At 37.8% G+C, this 15,937-nt stretch overlaps 2 long non-coding RNA genes across 2 annotated transcripts in view; both read left to right on the forward strand.

Annotated features, from left to right (window-relative positions):
• Positions 1-4,033, forward strand: part of LOC135494764 (uncharacterized) — a 28,823-nt gene extending 24,790 nt beyond the window's left edge. The window contains exons 7-8 of the long non-coding RNA XR_010448448.1: positions 1,137-1,484; positions 3,198-4,033. This is a non-coding gene — a long non-coding RNA (uncharacterized LOC135494764). The remainder of the gene's footprint in view (positions 1-1,136; positions 1,485-3,197) is intronic.
• A 3,390-nt stretch (positions 4,034-7,423) lies between these two features.
• Positions 7,424-15,937, forward strand: part of LOC135494766 (uncharacterized) — a 156,056-nt gene continuing 147,542 nt past the window's right edge. Inside the window, exon 1 of the long non-coding RNA XR_010448452.1 lies at positions 7,424-7,547. This is a non-coding gene — a long non-coding RNA (uncharacterized LOC135494766). The remainder of the gene's footprint in view (positions 7,548-15,937) is intronic.

The following is a 15,937-nucleotide window of genomic DNA, read 5'->3' on the forward strand; positions in this document are numbered from 1 at the left end:
AAGACAAGAACACATTTCTTAAATAACATCCAATCCCTTCCAGAAACTAGCGATGATTTTTGAAAAACCCACTTCAGCCGCCTTGTTTTGATCGACCCGATTATTCGGGCAGAGATGCGCTATGTTGTTGATACCCCCATATATTGCTTGAAGACTTCAGCAACTTCAGGGAGATTTCGCACATTGATTGGGAAACATTGGACCTGCATATGCCATACTCGTGAAACCGAATGAACTCATCCCTAAAGTGTATTTACAGGGTGTGCCAATAAATATTCCATATGTTCTGTGGCTGGACTGAAAATAGACAGGCTATTAGATTTTCCATCCATGGTTTTGTCACTGCATTGCTCCTTACTAAACACAAACTGTGTCAAAAATAAAAGTGAAAGAGCTGCAGTTGTGCAGTTGTTTGGGTCTCTGACAAGTGGTCATGAGCTCCCAGGCTCACCAGTTGAAAATGCTCAGGTTGTAGTACTGATTGAGCAGCTAATCTGAATTCCAGTTCCACTGAAAGCTCTCAGCATAGACTGGGGTAAGAGTTAAAAGTAGGGTGACAATTTCAACCGTTGTTGATGTCAAGACTAGAAACCCGAAACTTGCAAGTTATACTTTTGGAACAGACAAGATATCAAGACGTGATGAGATAAGGGGCCGAGTGAGGGCTTGAACTTAAGGGGTACGCTGTTCATGATTACTGGTGGTCCAGGAAAATATAATTGCAGTTATACATAATGCTGTAGAACAGATATTATGCATACGTGTTTGCTGAAACTGGGTGCTTCTGGTATTTGTATTTCTATGCAACGGCAGTGCCAGTGCTGAAATCTATATTAAGTACATATTTGTGCAATTGGAAATTTCAAATTCAATTGCAAACTTCTCGTTTTTTAACGGTGTAGGATTTAAGGGTTGTGATTTTATCATAAACTACTTCGGTGAATTTGATGAAACTGAATGAAAGACCCTATTGCACAAGTGCGTTAATAATGGTGGAGCAATGTAGCCTGATGGCGATGTTAGTCCATCGGCGATGGCGCTCGTTACGACCGATCGCGCTCATTTTAGTTATACAGAATCGAGATGACCGTAAGGACAAATTGAGACTGAGAGTAACCTTAAATTTTGTTTTCCAGTCGCTCACAGATACGGGCAGACAACCGAGAGTCGAGTGGGTTCAGTGGATCGAATGGTTGTGCAGAGGGATAGCCATGTGCAGGAGTGACGAACTACAGCTCAGCAAACGATGCCTTGACAGAACAATTCAACGAGAACCATCGCTGAGATCAGAAAGGGAACTTGTTTGCTGTGGGGATGGATTGGACACCGAAATGTCTGTCATTCTAATAAACTATAATGACAATCCAACTCCAAAGGGACTCTCTGGATTTAGGGGAAGCTACGGACATAGAGCCCTGACATGATATCCTGCAGCCACCATGAGGACAGCCTATCTCATACCTTCGGAAGGGTGCCATCACACGGTAATGTAAACAAATCAATTTCAGTTTTTCAGATGTCCTTGATAAGGTGTTAGCCATTGGTCTGATTAAGAGATGGTGAGCTCTCCAGAGATGGTGAGCTCTCTGTTGAGGAATAATTTTCCAACGTTGTTTTAGTGTCACCAATTACAGTGCCATTTTCATCAAACCTCTCACGTTTGCCTCTTTAAATGCTCTATTGAACTAATTGATTCTGAATATGCCATCACAGAAAATCACTTCATAACCCACTGATATCTCACTCTCATAAACAACTTGGTTATGCTGGTTGCATGAATATCAAAAGCAAAGCATTTTTATCAACTGGAGCTTTATGTATTAACACTAAGAAAGAATCCCGAACTGCTTAATGAGCAGTAGTTGAACATGGCCATTGCCAGTAATGTGATTTCATGAAGTCTGGCCAAACATACAGAGGGCTAACACAACCTTTAACGTGTCAAACCTCAGGGGTTCCCTGATACCAGAGGTCTGGAAATGCTCAAAACACCGTAGGGTGCAGGTTTCAAATCAATATCTAGAAAGAAACCTACTTTTCCCCCTTCGGAATTTCAGACAGTACTGTGAAAAAGTTGTAGTTGAAAGTGGTACAGCATGATTGTTTTAGGTTTGAGATATCAGTGAGGTTGAGCTTTGAATGGTAACAAAAAACAACAACTTTACTGACATATGATTGCAGCTGCCTGGATACAGAAGATTCCTCAAAAGTCTTTCTGTCAGCACCCACCCGATTGAATGAAATTCAAATGGAAAACCATTACCCCGAGTTGAAAAATGTGACGTTAATTCACGTCGTTGTTCCTCGAAGCCCTAAGTGCGTTTGACGTTGACTAATGTGGGAGCTCCACTAAAGTGTTAACAGCTGTAAAATAACTCTGTTGGTCAATGCTGGTGCATTTGCGTGGAGTATCAGCTTTCCAGGAGAGGCCATTTCAATGACATTGGGCCAAGAAGAGAAGAGATTAGCAAAGGAAAAAGGTTATTGGGTAGCAACTTGGGGGGGGGGGGGGGGGGGGATGATGTGATCACAGTAGAACTACTCTATTAAGGACATCCTCAAGACTGATAAGTGCTGTGCTTACAAGAGAGGTGTACTGATTAGAGAGTTCAAATTGAATGGAGACAATCAAAGTTAGTGTCCTAAAAGAGAGAAGGTCCTTTTAGAGAGGTGTATGCTAAGGGAGGTTCCACTGTATTCTAAAGTAGGGTCCTTGTGGGACTTGGTGACCTCACTGGTGATGCAAAATGACGCAATTGGACCCCCCTCCCCAACGCTACAACCAACATCAATTAATTTAATGGCAACAACAACTTTACTAATGAAACCACGCAGGCGGCTGAGATGGCATAAACTGCCCCAATCCTCAAGTCCCTGCATAAGTTCTGTGTTGGCATTCTTGTAAGGTTAAATGTCAACACAAGAAAAGTAATTTCTAACAGTTATGATATTGACATTGATAGAGCTGTTCAGTTGCTGTTTCTTGTTTCTGATCAAATCTTAACCTCATTATTGCAGGAACTTAACATGTTCCATCTTGACTCTCATGTGTTTGCATCACCAACATCAAGCTTGTGAGTGATAGAGCGATCTCAAAACATTGCGGGTCAAGACGAACATGTTCCTGCACAATGAATATTTCACTGATGATATTTTGCACCAATAAACCTTACTGTATGTAACTTGTTTCTTTTCAGCATGGAGAAGCATGCGACAGGAGGAAGATGGATGTTGCTGACCAGCACATCCCAACGATGTATTTTTGTCACCGTAGACCTATTGTTTTTATTGAAATATCTGATTGAAAGGTGATTTTATTGATAAAATTCCTAAAATTTTCTGATGGGAGAAGGCATATATTTACCTTCTTAGGGCAATGACAATATGTTGTCATGGTTTAAAATAATGCACGTATAAAGAAGGAATAACATTTTAGAGGAGGGTTTCTTTTGTTACCAGGGGCACCATGATCCAAGAGATCAACAATTTTCTTGCAAAATCTTTTGAAAGAAAGCGAAATGTGGAGTGGGCGTTTATGGAAAGCCAATAGGGCTTGTCAGTACCCAAACAAATAAGTCTTAAGCAAAATTGATTTTTAGCTTATGAAGGCAGAAGCTAATAGCCTAGGGCACATCAGGACCCTACTGCTTGAAATGGTTTTCTCCTGAAATAATCACCAACTTGATCAGATATTTCATTATTATATCTCCATCACTTGAGACATGGGGTTCATATGATTTCTTTCTTGCTTAAACCCCAGGCAAAAAAGGAACATATGTGTCTGCGATGGAACGTAGGCCTTTTTTTACTGTTTCTCGATCTCCCCAGTACCATAGAATCCTCGGGCATTGGTCAGAGCAGTTAAGCCGAGACCTTCTAACGTTGGCTGGCTCAGTTGCTTGGTATCATATAATACCAGAGACAACTGACCAACTACACAAAGAAGTTAAAGTTCCCTCAATCACTTTTACCAAATACCTGGGAACCAGGTATTGATGAAAAGACACATTCAACTTATATAGTTGAAAACACTCTCATTATTTTATTAATATTTGTGAGAATATCAAAAGATTTCCTGACGACAGCATCGACTGCTTCGAGATCTTGCGAGGGCATATTTATCATGCTCTGCAGATTATGAAGACGGTCTTTTGCCCCACTGAGAATTGGATTAGACATGGTACTGAATGGTTTGAGAAAAGTGTAATTAAAACGTCAACTTTGTAAGACGTTTCATTTTGTCCTGCATGTAATAAATGTAGACCTTGTTAGTAAAATAAATAGATCTTAGACTCCAACTTGCCAAAAAACTGGCATACCCACTTCTGTGTAGTCTTGCCATGTCGAAAGCTACGTCTTTTGTCATGCAAATAACATGTCACCTCTCAACCTTTTGTGATGCAAAGCAGCAGCCTCAAGGTGGAGTGGCCATGAGAAATGTGGTCCTTTTGTTATTTAAATTGGGCCCTTAAGCTGTTTAGTCATGGTGTGATGACAGCCTTGACCTGACCTATTGTTAGCTGAAATGGCTTAACTGCAGTCATACACAATAGGTTTAATACATGCATGAATAGTAAATGAACATATTATTAGCATGCAGAGTTGAAGTTGTGGAGTCTGACTAGTGTAAGATCTCTATTTAGCAATGTCTTTCTTGAACATTACATCTTATAAAGGAGTAGACCATGTGTGATAGTATTACTATCTTCTGGTTTTCTCCTGTTATGGGCTTTCGGAGTGGCGCAGTACTTAAATGTACACGACTGATGTCATGTAAAAAAACTCAGTCGTTGAAGCCTGTCACCTGTGTGATGGAGTCGGCAGCTCCCTCCGATCGCGTAGGTTTTCTCCCGGGGACGGGTTTCCTCCTGCACGACATTCCAAATTGCCATAACGATAATTCTTGGGATGTACAACAATAAAAAAGATTTTCACAAGATAATGATTTGAATTTATTTTTCTTTACCCTCCGGGTTGGGTGGTGTAGTGGTTCACTTACACCAACAACCTGGCGACCTGAATGGGGAAATTATATATTGGTCATAATTTCTCTATACAGCAGGTCAGTACATGTAGGTGTAAACTGTGGACGAAAGTGTGGACAGCGGCCCTCTAAGTTTGGTGGGCTGGCATTTCTTTGTCTTTCAATATATTTAAAAGAAATTGCAGTATATTATGCATTAAAATCGTTTTAATGGGTCAGCGAAAGAAAAAAGGAAAACAATTATTTTGATGGGTGATTTTGATCAATGAGTGGACGGGCATTTTTGCCCCTTTTTGAAAGTTTTCGAAGTGGCCGTTAACTTTGTGGACGGGGAAATGCGAGGTCTAGTGTCCAAATGTGGACTAATTATCAAAGAATTTGTTGAAACTGTGATATTTCTAACTATTCCAAATAATATTCTTTCACAAAAACTACTTTTATTTGAATGACAATGACAATATCATTCAGTTGTAGGCAAAAATAGTTGGCCCTCTCTCAGACCAACTTTCGTTGATCCAAGATGGCGGCACCACTGAAGGGAAGGTGTAAACTGTGGATGAAAGTGTGGACAGCGGCCCTCTAAGTTTGATGGGCTGGCATTTCTTTGTCTTTCAATATATTTAAAAGAAATTGCAGTATATTATGCATTAAAATCGTTTAAATGGATCAGCGAAAGAAAAAAAGAAAAAAAATTATTTTGATCTGTTTTACAGTATGACTTGTCTCAGTGAAACTGACTAGTATAGCTCCTGACTGATTTACAGTAACCTTTCAACGGGGCCGACCTTAAGATGATAACTGTCTCCTTGTGACATCTTGGACGGATTGAATTACGCAGAAAAACTAAATTATTTGCGGAAAATGTCACTTTGTTTACACACCACCAAAGACAACCGGTGTCTCAGGTCACCGATGGGTGGCTTATTTGTAAACAAAAGCACGTGACACAAATTTTAATTTACCACGTGCCAGCCAAATACCATTTGGCCCACCGTCGCCCAAGCCAATTTGCAATGTAATAGAGTATGGACCGCTAAATAACAATAGCCTTGGAGGTTGTTAATCTAAATTGAATATCAGTTGCCGCACCTATATTTCGTTGAAGGGTACAAGGAAGGCCTCCTATATCAAGCCTCTGGGAATAGGTTAACAGTCAAATATATAATTTTGATAATTTCTTTAATGGGTTTATTGCTCTTGAACAATGGAAAGAAGAACAGTCAATCTTATTACATGTAGATACATGCCAAAGTCACGACGTTTCCTTACCGATTTTACAGTAATAGTACCAGCATGACTGTGCTGCCAGCTATTAATAGATAGGTAGTCTTGCTCTAACCACACTTCCCAATCAGTGCGTTGCGGATTCGAGCATTGTCCAAGACTAGCATCACTGCCATGTTTCGATATTCTTTAACTTTCTTGATGGATTGATTACCCACCAAAGATATGGGATTGGGGTAGGAATATGTTGTTTTGTTTTGAGTATTTTATTCAGTAGGAATACCCCCTCTGTTTTGCTTAGTGTTGAAGTGTTTCTTTGTCATTCTCTGCCTGGTTATGTCCTTGTCCGGCGGAGGCGCTGGGGTACATCACTTCCTATAAAAAAACTCCACTTTTCTCGTAAATAAATATTATCCGGATGCGATTTTGAGAAAAGTCAATGCATTAGAGGTATGAAAGTACTCATTGAGATACAGCATCTTTGAAAGGAATTAATTCTGATGTTGGATTATGAAGTTGAATGTTGAATGATTTCTGATTGCTGAGTGAAGTAGGTCAAACCATGAAATTAACATGAAGAATAGCTTGTCCATTCGGGGTCTATTGATGTCGTCCTCCAAAAGATTTCTTGCCCATTATATGTTAATCATACATGTCGGAGAGTGAATGCGAGTTTGGATATCGTTTTTTAAATTGAATATCTCGTGGGGGGGGGACATTAACATTAACATTAACCCCTGATTTTCTTAGGATGATAATATATATGAATAGGAAAACTAATTGTCTCATTAAATAATCCTGTTATATGCATAACAGGCAGAAACAGACCTTGATCCCTATTGAGCTTGGGTGTGATCATGTTAGACCCAAGCTCTGCAGGGATCAGGGTCTGTTTGTGCCCCATGCATATAACCGGATTATTCAATCAGACAATTAGTTTTTCTGCACATTTTTTACTCCTTACACCAGGAGACGCCAGGCAAAATGTTGTGTGGACTGCAAAAAACACAAGAGTTTAAATCCACAGAACTTTTGAACATGCCACGTTATCGCCAGAACTAAAGGTTCGTAATTTGAGCCCAAATAGTGTGTCCATTCGGGGGTCTAATCATGTCATCCAGGCTGCCATGAAAGGACGGTTCATAGTAGATTAAGAGAATAGGTGTAATAGGTCATAGGTGTAAACATATCTTAATTCCTTGTTCTTTCAGATGAATACGATTATTGCTGTTCCATCCTCTCCCTGACATCAGCCAATGTCCAAAGCCGGCAGTGAATGTCAATCCTAAAGTCTCCTCCTTATGGATATACGACAGTGGATCGGTATTTCAGTGTTTCAGTGTGTCATCGGTCAGTGTCTCCCGTATTTCAGTGTTTCCCTATTGTTACTCTATTCGCGGATAAGCCAGTGGTGATCAGGTCGGCAGAAAAACTAGTTCTTCAATCCTTCAATCTCGAGTGATTACCATGGATACAGAATTCGTATGAATAAATTATGACGCATGTGCCAAATATGGGAAACAAAATGGCGTTGCCTGGTGTGTAGAAAATAAATCACGTTCCTCAGTGGAAAAGGAAGATCACGTGGTATTGTTCGGTCACGTGAATGTTGCGAGATTTTATTCATGTTGCCATGTTTTTTTCCAAGGGTTGCCACATATATTTGAAAACAAGTTGACCTACATTTTCAGGAAATTTTGAATCATATTTTCAAGTTATTAAAGTTTTTGAAATATTGGCATGTTTTTCAAGTGTTGCCTGTATATTTCAAAATGTTGTATTAAATTTTCAAGTCTTGCCTGTATATTTCAAAATGTTGTATTAAATTTTCAAGTCTTGCATTTATTCCACTTTGGCGTGCCATAATTAATGTTGGCGCATACTTCAGCGACTGATGGGCTTATTACATTTTTCACGATTAGATAGTGGCGCATCAAACATCATTACATAAAACGTTTGCTAGGAACATGCTGGCAAATTACACCACCATGCTCCTTAACAATTAATTTACCTATAACATACATTTGATGATTTTTTTTGGTATTGAAACAAGACAACTCCACCCCCCACCCCCCAAATTTAACAGTAAGTATTGAATTGGTTCCCATTTCTCATTGAATAAATCTACTTTGTTATTTTTACATGCTATTGTGAATTCTATATGTTCAAGAGAATTTTCTAATCTTCTGTTGTGAATATTGGCCGAAAAAATGACTGTGCACAATAGTTTATCCCTCACCCCCAAAAAATATTTATTTTTGTAATTTGGTTTGATAATGGCTGAAGCCAGCCCTTAATATTTCCCCAAAACTCCTGAAGACCCTGACAGTCCCAAAAAGAATGTATGATGTTATCTACCATTCGGTTACTTTTAGTCCCAGTGATTCAAAAGGTATCACTGTTTTGTCTGGTCTTAGTAAATCTGAAATATAATTTTTCCCTACTTCCTTCCAATGTTTATAAAAGATCATTCTTTGATTAATTTTGATTAATTTATTGTTCCATAAATATGTTTTATTGAGAAGGATTATCTTTAAGTTTAAAACTAATTAAATCACAGTTCGACTGTATCAAAATGTCTAAATCAATATTTTTTCCTGACCAGAGATAATCGAAAATTAGATTTTCTATTACATGTATTTCTATTTCATGTATTTATCTGGTATTTCAATTGCTCCACAAGTGTATACGAATTGAGACAGAGTCAAATTTCTTTGCTTCCAATTAATCAATATTTTTTACACTTAAGAATGCGGTGTTCAAAAGTCATAACCAACATCTGTTATTCAACATCCTGTAAATTATAACGCCAAATCTTATTTATAATAACATCCATTAACCCTCTCCATTTGAACCATTCGGTTGCTTTTAGTCCCAGTGATTCAAAAGGTATCACTGTTTTGTCTGGTCTTAGTAAATCTGAAATATAATTTATCCCTACTTCCTTCCAATGTTTATAAAAGATCATTCTTTGATTAATTTTGATTAATTTATTGTACCATAAATATGTTCTTTGAGAAGGATTATCTTTAAGTTTAAAACTAATTAAATCACAGTTCGACTGTATCAAAATGTGTAAATCAATATTTTTTCCTGACCAGAGATAATCAAAAATTAGATTTTCTATTTCATGTACAGTATTTCTATTTCATGTATTTATCTGGTATTTCAATTGCTCCACAAGTGTATAAGAATTGAGACATGATGAACGATTTTATAATTATTGTCTTTCCAATGAGAGTCAAATTTCTTTGCTTCCAATTAATCAAATATTTTTTTACACTTAAGAATGCGGTGTTCAGAAGTCATAACCAACATCCTGTACCATGAATACATTATTGTTATCAGTGTTAAAATTATAACGCCAAATCTTATTTATAATAACATCCATTAACCCTCTCCATTTGAACCATTCGGTTGCTTTTAGTCCCAGTGATTCAAAAGGTATCACTGTTTTGTCTGGTCTTAGTAAATCTGAAATATAATTTATCCCTACTTCCTTCCAATGTTTATAAAAAGATCATTCTTTGATTAATTTTGATTAATTTATTGTTCCATAAATATGTTTTTGGCTCACCGTAGGGGAGTCTTTACAATACCGCAGTGTCCGTCGTCCGTCGTCGTCGTCGTCCGTCGTCGTCCGTCGTCGTATCCTGTTTCAAAAACAGTGGCACGTTTCTTAACCGCTAAGCCTATGAACTTGTAACTTTGTACACAGGACTCCCTTGGTCAGATGACCTGTGACACTAAATTTCGGTCCGATCTGATTCTTAATTTGGCCACCAGGGGGCCGAATGTAGATATCTAAAAAGTGTGATATCTCGCTTATTAATGACTTGTTTGGAATGAAATTTTTGTGGTAGGTACTCATAGCAAGGATACATCATATATCATACGGGTTTTTAATTTGACGTACTTTTCAAGGTCACAGAGGTCAAATGGCGTAAATTGGCTGTTTCAGTGTAACTATGGCACGTTTTTCAACCTCCACAGCTATGAACTTGAAACTTAGTACATATAACCCCCTATACCAGATAACCTCTGGTGCTGAATTTCAGTCTGATCTGATTCTCAACTTGGCCACCAGGGGGCCGAATGTGGATACCTAAAAAGTGTGATAATTCGCTTATCAATAACTTGTTTTCAATAAATCTTTCGTGGTGGGTACTCATAGCAAGGATACATCATATATCGTACGGGTTTTTAATTTGACCTACTTTTCAAGGTTGCAGAGGTCAAATGGCATAAATTGGCTGTTTCAGTGTAACTATGGCACGTTTCTCAACCGCCACAGCTATGAACTTGAAACTTGGTACATATAACCCCCTATATCAGATAACCTCTTGTGCTGAATATCGGTCCGATCTGATTCTCAATTTGGCCACCAGGGGGTCGAATGTGGATATCTAAAAAGTGTGATATCTCGCTTATTGATGACTTGTTTTCGATAAAACTTTTGTGGTAGGTACTCATAGCAAGGATACATCATATATCATATGGGTTTTTAATTTGACCTACTTGTCGAGGTCACAGAGGTCACAACGCAGACACAGATATGGCCGAAATTGCATGTTTTGTGTTTTTCGTGTTGTGGCAATCCAAAGGTCGTGAGTTCAAACCCCGGTCAGGGACGGCCAAAAATATTTTTTTATTTTATTATTTTTTATCTTTTCCCTTTTGTCTTTTCTGACTTGTATCTTACATTTTCTTGATTTTTGGCTCACCGTAGGGGAGTCTTATGTAATACCGCAGTGTCCGTCGTCCGTCGTCCGTCGTCGTATCCTATTTAAAAAACAGTGGCACGTTTCTTAACCGCTAGGGCTATGAACTTAAAACTTTGTACACAGCACCCCCTAGGTCAGGTGACCTCTGACACTGAATTTCGGTCCGATCTGATTCTCAACTTGGCCACCAGGGGGCCAAATGTCGATATCTAAAAAGTGTGATATCTCGCTTATTAGTGACTTGTTTTCGATGAAACTTGTGTTGTAGGTACTCATAGCAAATATACATCTTATATCATACGGGTTTTTAATTTGACCTACTTTTCAAGTTCACAGAGGTCATATGGCGTAAATTGGCCGTTAGAGTGTAAACTATGGCACGTTTCTTAACCACTAAAGCTATGAACTTGAAACTTGGTACATATAACCCCCTATATCACATAGCCTCTGGTGCTGAATTTCAGTTTGATCTGATTCTCAACTTTGCCACCAGGGGGCAAAACTGGATATCTAAAAAGTGTGATATCTCGCTTATAAGTGACTTGTTTTCGATAAAATTTTATGGTAGGTACTCTTAGGAAGAATACATCACATGTCTTACGGGTTTTCAATTTGACCTACTTTTCAAGGTCACAGAGGTCATATGGCGTAAATTGGCCGTTGGAGTGTAAACTATGGCACGTTTCTTAACCAGTAAAGCTATGAACTTGAAACTTGGTGCATATAACCCCCTACATCAGATAACCTTTGATGCCGAATTTTGGCCTGATCTGATTCTTTATTCGGCCACCAGGGGGCCATAATGGAAAAAGGAAGAAGTGCAATATCTTGCTTATTTGAGTGAATTGTTTTCGATAAAATTTTTATGGCAGGGACTTCTAGCAAGGATACACCACATGTCCTACGATTTTTGGATTTGACCTCCTTTTCTAGGTCACAGAGGTCAAATGGCGTAAATTGGCCATTAGAGTGTAACTATGGCACGTTTCTTAACTGCTGAAGCTATGAACTTGAAAGTTGGTACATGTAACCCCCTACATCAGATAATCTCTGACACCGAATTTTGGCCTCATCTGATTCTTGATTTGGCCACCAGGGGGTCAAAACTGAAAAAGTAGGACGTGCAATATCTTGCTTATTAATGACTTTTTTTCGATGAATTTTTTATTGCAGGGACTCTTAGCAATCACGCGATATTGATCTTGTTGATGTCATAGACAATTATTGGTTGGATCATAAACTTATATATACTGCCCCGTCTTATTACTTGACATCAATACACATCTAAAAAAAGTCTTCATGCCTGATTGTGTTCACCATATTCACCTCTAAACTAAGCATGATCCTGCCTACTAAAAGATGTATACGGTGAGCACAATGGCCCCTGGCCGTTTCATATTGAGAAGGATTATCTTTAAGTTTAAAACTAATTAAATCACAGTTCGACTGTATCAAAATGTCTAAATCAATATTTTTTCCTGACCAGAGATAATCGAAAATTAGATTTTCTATTTCATGTATTTCTATTTCATGTATTTATCTGGTATTTCAATTGCTTCACAAGTGTATAAGAATTGAGACATGATGAACGATTTTATAATTATTGTCTTTCCAATGAGAGTAAAATTTCTTTGCTTCCAATTAATCAATATTTTTTGACACTTAAGAATGCGGTGTTCAGAAGTCATAACCAACATTATGTACCATGAATACATTATTGTTATCAGTGTTATAGTTATAACTCCAAATCTTATTTATAATAACATCCATTAACCCTCTCCATTTGAACCATTCGGTTGCTTTTAGTCCCAGTGATTCAAAAGGTATCACTGTTTTGTCTGGTCTTAGTAAATCTGAAATATAATTTATCCCTACTTCCTTCCAATGTTTATAAAAGATCATGCTTTGATTAATTTTGATTAATTTATTGTTCCATAAATATGTTTTATTGAGAAGGATTATCTTTAAGTTTAAAACTAATTAAATCACAGTTCGACTGTATCAAAATGTCTAAATCAATATTTTTTCCTGACCAGAGATAATCGAAAATTAGATTTTCTATTTCATGTATTTCTATTTCATGTATTTATCTGGTATTTCAATTGCTCCACAAGTGTATAAGAATTGAGACATGATGAACGATTTTATAATTATTGTCTTTCCAATGAGAGTCAAATTTCTTTGCTTCCAATTAATCAAATATTTTTTTACACTTAAGAATGCGGTGTTCAAAAGTCATAACCAACATTCTGTACCATGAATACATTATTGTTATCAGTGTTAAAATTATAACGCCAAATCTTATTTATAATAACATCCATGAACCCTCTCCATTTGAACCATTCGGTTGCTTTTAGTCCCAGTGATTCAAAAGGTATCACTGTTTTGTCTGGTCTTAGTAAATCTGAAATATAATTTATCCCTACTTCCTTCCAATGTTTATAAAAGATCATTCTTTGATTAATTTGATTAATTTATTGTTCCATAAATATGTTTTATTGAGAAGGATTATCTTTAAGTTTAAAACTAATTAAATCACACTTCGACTGTATCAAAATGTCTAAATCAATATTTTTTCCTGACCAGAGATAATCGAAAATTAGATTTTCTATTTCATGTATTTCTATTTCATGTATTTATCTGGTATTTCAATTGCTCCACAAGTGTATAAGAATTGAGACATGATGAACGATTTTATAATTATTGTCTTTCCAATGAGAGTCAAATTTCTTTGCTTCCAATTAATCAAATATTTTTTTAGCTCAGCTGACAAAGTCAGCGGAGCTAGTCAAATAGCTATTCGATTGGTGTCCGTCCTTCCACCCATCCTGCCATCCTTCCATCATGCCATCTGTAGACAAAGTTGGGCATTTTGTAATCATACAACCGAGGCACTTCAAATCTAGTCTTGCTTATAAACACCGCAGAAAATGTTGCTTACGGAAAAAAATTTGGGCGATTCGACTCAAATTCAGCTCCCCAAGGGGCAAAATGCGTAAATGAAAAAACAATTTTTTGACGCTCTATTCCAGCAGATAAAAGCTTGAAATAAAGTTGAAAAGGTCTTCATGATACAGAAGTTTTGATATAAAATAGATTAGTGTCGATTTATATCACCAGTTGGCGGTAGTGAGCAAAACTGTTGTTTGACCCCGGATGACCCCGCTTTAAATTTCCCGCCGAGGTTACCTGGAGTACTATCGTCAAGAAAATGGCGGTGACATTGTTATTTCTACCGGAGCGATGATTTTGTAAGTGACGAATTTTCTTTTTTAAGCCTTTACGGAAACGTATTTTGGTACGAAACTTCACACGTTTATAGAAAAGATCAACGAGAATGTGTTCAAATGCCCTCATAACGATGAGTTCAACAGAATTTGGTCAAAACAACCTTCGAATGGAGTCAACTTTCTTTGCGAAATTGAAGCGACGACCTCATTATTTATCGTAATTTATGCAGATCTGAGTCCAGCTGATGGGTGATGTTCTGATTTGTGTTCAAACTATTGGAAACTTCGGAAATTAGTTCTATTAGTTCTACTATTCTGCAGGAGTATATTATAGCCATTGATGTTGACAGCTAAAAGCACGAAAACTTTGGTCAGGTTTCTCGTCCAATCACGTGACCTCTCCAACACTCGATAATGCACTCTTTTCGTCCACGTTTTAGGCCAATCTTCGGCCTGAACATGAAATCTAATAAGCGCAGTACTTAAATCAGATGTTTCTCTCGCCTTGAAAACATTCCTGGGTAAAATCCATTGAGATTAGCCGAGTTAATCCACTTTTTCCGTGCCTAAAATCTCTGCCGCTGAATTCTATAAATAGAAACTATTAACATCGCGACAGTGTGGTTCCCATTGTGCGCCCTCCCACTTCACACCATGTCAGGAACTTTTACGGAGAGAGAGGGCGTGCGGTAAGAAGAATGGCCAAAATGACGTCACGTTTTCCTGGCAATGTCTCTTGCCAGACCAGTCAAGCATTGGGAAAGCATCTTTACAGACAACGTTAGAACTAGAAAACGAATATGTTAATTTGCTAAATTAAAAGCAGATTTCACCACTAACCAGCCAAATCGGAATACGACGGCGCAAAATGTTCTCGCTTTCCTCCTGCTAAAAAACCTTGTTCCCGCACTCCTATTTTAATTTATGCCAAGGAATATGATATGATCTGTTTTCACTTTTTTGTAATTAAATGGTATTCATATAATGAGATCAATAGTAGTGTCCGTGTCAGATCCCATCATGGAGGTATAAATAATTATTTATACCTCCATGATCACATCGTTCAACTAGTCTTTTCTCCCAAGGTGCCTCACACGGACCTTCACGTCCCCATACTCAAGACCAACTCTTACAATATCGCCCTCAAAACAACCCTGGAGTCATGAATTCACAGGTGCTCCTGTGAAATCTCAGTTCTAGTTTATTTATCAAACTTTATCGAGGGTTATCGAATCGAATGGATGTGTCGATCGTCGGGGCGGATTGATATGTGGTTAGGTTGTGCGTCCAAGGCGATTAGGTCATTCAGTTAGTTTGAGAAAGATCATGATCATGAAGATGCGTGTTGTGTTATCATAACTGGAAAATAAGTTGAAGTTATTATTAGTACTACGATTCTTACATGAGTAAAAAGTAGACGTTTTAAGCAACACAATAATGTTACTCCCATAAAAAAACTGTCAATTCTCCTTACCACTCACAGAAGCCAAGCCATTGCTTAAGGAATTAATACCGAGCTGGCGGTCATTGGTTGTATAATCAAGACCGCTCGGGTAGACCGAAAATGCAGTCCAAAACCCGAGGCGCTTCGCCGAGGGTTTTGGACGTAATTTGAGGTCTACCCGAGCGGTCTTGATTATACAACCAATGACCGACAGCGAGGTATTAATTTCTATTCTAAAAGGTTTCAAAATTAAACAAATTAAATACGATTTGAAAGGTATATATGTTCCGTTTTCGTCAAAGAATGATCCAGCCTGGTGTCCGGAACTCCG

Source organism: Lineus longissimus, chromosome 10, assembly GCF_910592395.1.
Source record: "Lineus longissimus chromosome 10, tnLinLong1.2, whole genome shotgun sequence".
NCBI lineage: Eukaryota > Metazoa > Nemertea > Pilidiophora > Heteronemertea > Lineidae > Lineus > Lineus longissimus.